Source organism: Ailuropoda melanoleuca, unplaced genomic scaffold (assembly GCF_002007445.2).
Source record: "Ailuropoda melanoleuca isolate Jingjing unplaced genomic scaffold, ASM200744v2 unplaced-scaffold8797, whole genome shotgun sequence".
Classification (NCBI taxonomy): Eukaryota; Metazoa; Chordata; class Mammalia; order Carnivora; family Ursidae; genus Ailuropoda; species Ailuropoda melanoleuca.
The window spans coordinates 1-9,608 of record NW_023254210.1 but is presented as its reverse complement, the minus strand read 5'-3'; the positions used below and the strand labels follow the sequence as shown (position 1 = coordinate 9,608).

At 37.9% G+C, this 9,608-nt stretch overlaps 1 pseudogene; it reads right to left on the bottom strand.

The window, feature by feature from the left end:
• Positions 1–441: 441 nt before the first annotated feature.
• LOC100477738 lies at positions 442–1,298 on the bottom strand (annotated as a pseudogene).
• Positions 1,299–9,608: the final 8,310 nt, after the last annotated feature.

Here is a 9,608-nt window from a genome sequence, read left to right as displayed (position 1 = left end):
AAAATTTCAGATATATTATATTTCTTCAAATTTATTTATCAAGAATGACTGAAATAAAAAATACAATTGAGGGGCACCTGGGTGGCTCTATTGCTTGACCGTTGGACTCTTGATTTCCGCTTAGGTTGTGTTCTCAGGATCGTGAGATCAAGCCCCAGGGTTCCGTGGTCACTATTGAATCTGCTTGAGATTCTCTCTCCCCCTGTCTCTCCCCCTGCTCTCTAAATAAGTAAATAAATAAAATATTTTATATATATAATTGAGTCCCATCATCATGGAAATGGCTTTAGGAGAAAGCTGGTCAGCTGACTATTATTGCTTTCCATTTTCAACCAGTAAATAGTTGCCATTGATAAATAGCCAACAGTCTGTCAAGAATGCTCACAAGATATTATATAATACAACATGTCTGTTGACAGAGGGAACAAACTAGATAGTAACTTATGTGAACTTGTTGATTTCCTCACACAAGCACAAAAGCACGATGCATGCCTCTGAGAACGGAGGACTGTGCACCCTTGCTAACAGCTGTGGCTCCTTCCTGGCAGGCAGTCTTCCTCCAGCAGTCAAACATGCTGTGCACATGGTGTCAGCATCTCTGCGCCCTGACTGCCTCACTCCACAGTTGCACAATGTTGGGAATAGGCCAAAGGGATACGGTGTCTAGGCAGCAAGCACTGGGATGGATTGTGCGATCAGTCAGTGGATGGAGATGTGCATATTCTTGGGATCTGGAAGCCTTCCCTTTGCAGAGTCATAGATGCCCAAGCAGGCAGCTCGGGAGATGAGAATAACCTGCACAGACACCTGAACACCTTGGTATAGGCCCTCGGTTCCATCGGATTTGTCGATTGAGCTGCCAGGGCCTCTGAATTCCCTTTCAGATCATGTGTCCACATCATGTGCTAGACGGGTATGGGCAAAATCAAGAGGATACACAAAACAAGGGTGTGGCCCCAGCAGCACCACCTGATGCTAGATTCCCTCTTGTCCACAGCACCGAGGAAGATCTGCTTGTGTTAATCTGTGAAGGTGAGGCTGAGAAGCTGGGTGGGGAGGCATATGATGATATTATCCAGGTTACTATGCCAGAAGGACAGGACTCCTTTGCTCCCCAGAGATACGAGCCATGCAGTCGATAATGCCCTTACATTGCTTGTTTGTGGTGATTGCTTGCTGGCATGCTGTACCTGCAGCAGGAGCTTGACCATTCCAAGGGTGCTACACGGTTTTGGAGGTGGCCATGGCCACTCCACCCACCAGGGGATCCTTGGCGAGGACACAGTGGAATCTGTCATATTGAAAGGAAGAGGAGGCCACGACTTCAGGACTGCCCTAGGAACTGGCTGGGACTCTGGGGCTCTCTTTAATGACTGAGCCACCCAGGCGCCCCTCTGGGTCTCTCTTTAGCAATTTCTTATGAAATTAAACACATATCTGCCTTAACACCTAGATAATTCTACATCTACATGTCTATACAAGGGAAATAAAAGCATTCATAGAGGGGGGATGGGGACATATTGTCTGATGGGTACAGTTTCTGTGGTTGAGGAACAAGTTCTGGAAAAGGATAGTGGTGGTGGTTACACAACGTTGGGAATGGGCTTAATGCTACTGAATTAAATGCTTGAAAACTGTTAGAATGTTAAGTTTCACGTCATGCATACTTCATCACAATAAGAAGACACACCCATAGGAAGAATCTACAGAGATGTCCATGGTAATTTTATTCATAATAGCTCAAAATGAGAAATAAAAATATCCATCAAGAAGTAAATGACAGGGATGCCTGGGTGGCTCAGTCTGTTAAGAGGCTGCCTTCGGCTCAGGTCATGATCCTGGGGTCCTAGGATCGAGTCCCATGTCAGGCTCCCTGCTCAGAGGGGAGTCTGCTTCTCTCTGTGCCTCCCCTGCCCCTTCTCTCTCTCTCTCTCAAATAAATAAATAAAATCTTTAAAAAAAAAAAGAAGTAAACGACAAAATATATTGTCATAAATTCATTAAGAGTAAGGGTTGAGCAAATTACACCCAACTGGGCAAATCTGGCCTGAGGCCTGTGTTTAAATAGCCTGAGTGCTACAAATGATCTTCATATTTTTTAAGGTATAAAAAAACTAGAAAGAAAATTATGTGATAGAGACAAGTGTGGGTCCAGCAAAACCTAAGATAGTTACTATATAGCCTTTTACAGAAAAAAAAGTTACTGACTTTTGATTTAGAGGGTAATTACTAATCAATAAAAATAACAAATTATTGTCACGTGAAACACTGTGTTTAATAGACATTATGCTGAGTGAAAGAATCCAAGTACAAAAGATATATATTAAGCAGTTCAATTTATGTGAAGTTCTACAATGGGCAAAATCAAATGAATATCTTCAACATCAAAGGAATTTGATTAAGCTGACAACATGTGCTTCTCTACATTATCTGCTGAAAAGAATATGATGTTACTTATGTGATAATAAGGCAAAAATGCATAATCAAAATTTAATCATGAGGAAACCAAAGAAAACAAAATCTGAGGGATATCCTATGGAAAAACTGGCTTGGGCTCTTAAAGCATATCGATGTCATGAAAGACAAATAACGGCTGAGGAATTATCGAAGTTTATAAAAAACTAAAGTCTTCAAGACAACTAGACACAGTGCATGACTAGGGGAGAAATGTTATAAAGGACGTTAATGAGATAAGGAAATCTTTGACTATGGATGGTAGTTTATATAATGAATCAGTTCTGTTTCTTAGGCAAATTTAATATATTTTAAAGTATTCAAAATGTATTTAAAATAAAATACATAAAATGTTTAAAATACATAATATGTTTTTTAAATCTTTTAAAAATATTTAAAATTATTGGAAAAGTACTCACATAACATTTTTTATTTGAAGGGAATCAAACTCAATCCTGATTAGGTGAGATTATATTCTTGATTTTGTAACTCAAACAGATTAAGTTGGTATGGGTCCTCCTGCTCTAGATAGTGGCAGAGGGCCAGTTTTATGATTTGCTGTTTTTCTCTTCCTTTTACAAGCTTTGCCACAGAAATTAGGTTTTAGAATTTGAGGGCCTTATATGTCTTCTGAAAGATAACACTAAACTATGTATCTTTGACCTCATCCATGTTATGTAATCTCACTGGGTTGTCATTCTGATCCTTTTTTTTTCATGCTCAGCAGGAAAGCACAAGATAAAAATAGACAGAAAATACTATTTGTAATTGATAAGTGATGAAAGTCAGTCAGTCCGGGCCTATCTTGTCCAGTGGCTTTCTCAGTTGCATAATTCACTTCTATAACCTAAATCATGAATAGAATGAATACAAACCAAACCAAAAGATGCATCAATTACTGGAAGAAATACTCCTTTGGGGAGGTGCGAATGATTACCTCCCTTCGTCAACGGAGTTTGTTACCTGGAATGATATATTCACCATTAACATCACCATTAACAAAGATTTATTAAGTACTTGTTACATGCCAAACACTAGGAATAGCAAGTTAAGGATATACAATCTATTTGATATTATTTATTTGTTAGGGATACTAGATACTAGAGTAAAACTAGATTTTTAGATATAATCAAAATCACTGGATATTAGAGTAAAATTAAAGTTACTATTTATTCTCAGGTTTAAGCTTTCTGATAATGATGTCTAGATCTCAAGAAACCCCCAGAGTGTTGAGAACATAATCTTATCTACAGTAGACAGCTTTTTGACTGGTGCAGTGAGTGCCCACTGGCGTTAGGAGACTGGTCCAGATCGCAGCCCACAAGCCCCTTCAGCTCTTAGACACTTTGAATCAGTGCTGCTGGGGACACACTACCATCTCCCAGCTATTCCTGTTTATCTGTGTTCTGTAGCTGGAAGATGAAGAGATCATTTATTTGCTTCGGGTAAATATACGTGAACTGGTATGTCTAGCATGGACTCTTTAAATTGTTCCAGGTAACAAAAGGTAACATTTTGCTGTAGGAGCACAGGGATGGAGGTATTGAAAGTACTTCTAGCTAAGAGGAAAGGTTACCTAAAAGTAGAGTGCTTGGCAGAGCTGTGTGCTCTGCAATTGTACTAAATAACTAAAGAAGTAAGTGAAAATGGCAAATAACTATCTTGAGAATTATTTTTAATTAGCCTTTGGTATTCCCAAATAAGAAGGTAGATTAATGAGAGAAATCAGAAATTATATTAATAACTTAATATATGAGTAGGCTGAGAAAAAGAAATAATGTCCCTTTTTCCATTAACTAATCATAGATCAGGATGTGAAACTTTTCCTCAACAATCTATTGGTTACATTATTTTGGAAATTTAATGCATAGAGTCATAGAATTTTATGTCTTTTTTATTCATAATAATTCATTCTTTATTTAAAATTAATAAGCATTTGAGTCTCCTATGGCTTGCTACCATACTACATTATATCATATCTGTATAAGTATGTAAACTTTAATTTGAGAAGCAAAGATAAAGTAAGACAATGAGATATCAATTTATTTACCCAAAGCGAACAGCATCTACTTGAAACAGAGCTCAAAACTCTACCAGTGATTTTCCTCAGAATGAGTGAAGACTCTTAGGAACACGTGCTATTGTTGAAAGGTAAGCAATGGAGAATATCTTGAGGGAGCCTAGAAATTTTAAGAGCAAATCTGTTATGAGTTAGTGGATATATTATTCACGGGGACATAGCTAATAGATGGTGCATACTGTCATTTTCTCCAGATGTGACAGAATGACTTATGTCCAAGAAATAGCTGCTTGAGATATATATACTAATAAATATTAGTGCTTCCTTCCAAAGTTTTACACATTTTAATTAATTGATTTATATTTGGTGGTGATTTCATTGATGTTAAAAAGATTAGCTAATAAACATTTTGGAAGTGGGTTTTTGTTTTTTGTTTTTTGTTTTTGGATACTCGATTTAATAAAAAAGCATTTCCCAGACCTATTATTCATACATGTTAAACTCCCTGGGGGAAGTGATAGGTAAAATATAAGATCTTAAGTTCTTCATTAAGAACTTTGTTCTGTGATAAATTCTCCTCAATTTCTGAAACAGTTTTTAAAGAATGTAGGTGGGGTGCCTGGGTGACTCAGTCAGTAGAGCCTCTGACTCTTGATTTCCGCTCTGGTCATGATCTCAGGGTTGTGAGATCAAGCCCCACATTGGGGCTTATTTAACTCTTAATAGAAAGCTAGGAGGCAGGCAATGCAGACACAGTAGAGGATCTAGGAGCAGAAAGTAAAACAGAATGTCAACAGTGTTGGCCTCCTTAAAAAAATGTATGAGACCTTCAACCCATTGTTTGTTACCTGCTGTGTATCTTTGGCCAGCATTATGCCATGTGGCCTCTTTGTGATGAAAGCCTGTTTGGGACAGTGGAATTTTCTATTAGAAATTATCACCAAGTCAGAACTCTCTGCTAGTTGAAGACTGACCTTCCTTGAACAACGACGAGCTGAGACTGATCCATTCTAACAAAACAAAATATTTTCTGTGGATAATTTCTTGTGCTCCTTTCCAGATTTTGTCTAGATAAAGTGGTCAGTCCTGACAGTTGCTTTAGACTAAAGGATCCTACCCAAAAAGGGTCACCGCCTTGAGGAAATCCAGAGACTGTACCCTAATGGCACCTGGGTTCTCACCTTCGTTAGTGCCCCGCTTTGTATCAGATAACTCTTAATAGAATATTTCATGGGAAAGTTTCCCAGCCACAACTGAATCCCTTTCTGCACGTTCTTATGGATATTGTTCGGTGTTTAGAAACCATCATTTTCAGCCATGCAGGCTATAGGTTATATAAACTTACATCCATGATGGTATGTAAGTTAGAGTCCTCTTCCCTTAGAAATGGAGTTTTCTTCTCTCTGTGAATGAAGTGGATAGGTCCAATCTGATATCACCATTTTTCTTTTAAAATCAGCAAAAATTTACAAAAGTAAGTCAGTATTCTGAATTGTTCTTATTTTCCCAACAGTTGGCCAGCACATGGCCTATGTCATGAGGAACCATATATGAAATACACCCGCATTTTTGCTAGTGAAAATTAAGGGCCACCAGCATTGTAGATGACAGCATATATGTCCTCCCCGCCCACCCTCTCCAGCTATGGTAGTTCTATACTTTAACTTCTGTTATTTGCAGAACCCTGCTTCCAGGTCCTAATTCTGTATCAGTTGGCACGATGGTAAAATACAAGGAACGTGAAATCCATCAAACAATAACCTTAAAAATCAGTGGGCTTTTTTCTTCTTTTTTTTTCACTTAAGATATTAAGATATAGGCAGGTATGGTGTTTCCATGACATTATTATGGACCCAAGTCCCTTTGTCTCTACTCCGTTACTGTTACCACTTGGCTTCTCTGCATCCTACATCTTATATTTCTGCTACATCTCTAGGTATCATGTTTGAGTTCCAGGCAGAGAGAAGGTAAAGCAGTACAGTGGAAAGTAAAAATCATCATATGAACAGAGATTATTCCTTGTCAAAACCTTTTTGAGAAATCTTACCCAGCAGTTCTTTTTTTAAAAAAAGATTTAGTTATTTATTTACACAGAGAGAGAGAGAATGTGGAGGTGGGAGGGGCAGAGGGAGAATCTCAAGCGGACTCCTCACTGAGTGTGGAGCCGACACCAGAACCCTGAGATCATGACCTGAGCGAAACCAAGAGTTGGCTGCTTAACTGATTGAGCCACCCAGGTGCCCCTCATCCAGCAATTCTTGTTTACAATTTAATGGCTAGAACAATAGCATAGCTTCTATAAGTGAAAGAAAGTTGGGAAAGATGGGAATTTTAAAATAGAAACACAGTAACCCTATGGAGGAAGGAAGAATTGATCAATTCTGTCTTTAATATTTAATGTATTCTAAGACAGCATCTGTGGTTCCCCACTCTGTCATATCTAATGGTGCCTCTATCTGCACATACATATGTAAAACTGCCCCTTTATAACCTTAAATTGAAATTAAGAATAGTGACATCATCTATATTAATATTTTAAAAAATTAGCTGCAATGACTTCTTTGAACTTCACTTTCTTCATACAGGCAAAAGAGATGACAGTAATTATAACACAGGGTTGTCTGTTCTGACTTTAAATATATGATATACTTTGAGGTGTAAGCACCTGTAGACAGTATGTTTCCAATAAATGCCTCCTCTAGTTATTATCATTATGGTTAGTACCAAACACATGGTATTGTATCTCTCTTAAATTTTTGTTTTATTTTACAAAGCTTTCTTCCTTTTCTATCTATAAAATACTTGAAGATCTTCATTTCTTCATTAAGCACATATTTAGCACAGTGTGTAGCTGATTATATGCATTCAATGTCTTTAATGAAAGAATAAAAGCATAGAGATTAATACTTAACCTATTTATTACTTGAACTCAATTTCCACAATATATGTAGAAGTCCTAGATTATAGCTAAATAGTCTAAATTAATATTAGTTAACCCACTATGGTGGTGTCACCCAAATAACTAAGGAAGAGGTATTTTAGGAGTCGATCATCTGTCTTCTTCAAGTAGAAAATCCAATACAAATGAACCATCTTCAATTTTTTCTAAGATGTCAGACCCCAGAAAACTATATTATTCCATGAGATTCAAAAGAAGCTCCAGGAAAGAAAGGGTGCTACTTGGTGCATGGATAAGTTTTGGAGTGGCTGAGTTAAATGGAATTAAATGTAACAGAACAGATCTCTTTACTGCAGAACTTCAAAGAGCTTTAGTTGGTGAACTAGAATTGTGAGTTAAAGAATGCAATTTCTATTTTTTAAACTAAAGGGCAATTATGTACTTAACTTATTGTATTAATCAGCTTGGGGCTGCCAAAGTAAGATACCACAGACTGGATTAAACAGAAAGTTATTTTCTTACAGTCTGGAGGCTGGAAGTCGAAGATAAAGGTGCCCACAAGTTTCGTTTTGGTTGAGGCCTCTTTTCCTGGCTTGCAGATGGCTGCCTTCTTGCCAGCTACTCACATGATCTTTCCTCCGTGCATATGTGTGCATTTGTGCGCACACACACAAGCACAGAAAGAGAGAGGGGGAAAGGAGAGGGAAGGGGAGGTAGAGAAAAGGAGGGAGAGAGGGAGAAGGAAAGATGTGGTGTCTTTTCTTCCTCTTTTAAGTACATCAGTCCTATTGTATTAGGGCCCCCTGCTCCATGACTTCATTCAACATTAACTACCTCCTTAAAGGATGTATCTCCAAATATAGTCACACTGAGGATTAGGGAATCAACATCTGAATTTTGGGGGGACACAATTCAGTCCATAACACTTGCTTATTTTAGAACAACTTAATTTTTGATTAATGTTGATATGAAAACTTAGTGATGGCTACTAAACAGTGTAAAATTTTAAGAGCATATTAAATAAGACTGTTCCTACACTTTGGCTAAAGCCTTTTGGCAGAATAATTTTCCCAAAATGTTTCCAAAAATATATCCCACGCTTTTCTAACAATGAGACTTTGCTATTCCTCTTACAGAGTATTGAATGTATGTCCCCTAACCATGCACCTGGTGGGCTTTGTGACTATCTCAGCTGGTAACGTATGGTACAAAGGATGCTATGTGACTTTGAAGTTATTGCTTGATTGTCTTAGAACACTGCCCACGAAAGAAGCCAGTATGCAGTGGTTACTGAGGGCAGCCCTGGGGCTTCCATGCCCCAGAGAAGCCCACACCAGTGTATATGGAGAGACCATATGGAAGGGTCTTGGGCTTACATGACAAGAGAGACATGTCTGATAGTATCCAGTTGCTCCAGGCTTGACTGCTTCCTGTCCACGCACATGTGACTCTACCCACACAAGAGACCTAGAACCAGAACTGTCCATCTGAGCTCCTTCCTAATTTCTGACCTATGGAAGTCATGAATGGTAATAGATAATTACTTTTTTTAAGCCACTAAACTTTGGGCTGGGTGGTTATATAACCATTGCTAACTGAAAAATAATTTGGTACCTAAATGTAGCATTGATTTGGGATCATGTGTCAGGGAGAAACTGGAAGAACATAGGAGAATGTTTGCAGAAGCATAAAGGTCCTGGGAGTGGCTGTTGGTGAGGGAATTAAAACAAAACAAAACAAAACAAAACTTAGCCAACAATGGTGGTGGAAGCTACAGAACTCACGCTACTGGTCACATAAATACCAGAAAGTTGGTGGCACTGGTGACTGCAACTGGCCAACCGGAAATGTGCTTACTGAATTTGTTTATCCAGGTGGGAAATTTCTAGACAGAATGTGGAAGATACTACCAGCTAACAAGAAATTGAAGATAACTTTGAAATGATCTCAAAAGAAATAAAGTTCTTAGAGTGTTAGGTTGTGAATAAACAATGAAAGTTAAAAAAAAAAGGAATGAGGATATGAAAGACATACTTTGATGATGTTTGGGGGCTCAGAGATCCCATAAGAGGACTTGAAAATATAAACAATGTTAGTATAAAAATCCATTGGAAAAAGAGAAAAATGTACATGTGCTTAAAAACAGAAAGCTATGAAAATATACATTTTTTGAAGAATTTTGTCAAATCTCCAAAAAGATAAAGTGTTCTACATGAGACTAATTTAAGAGTAATG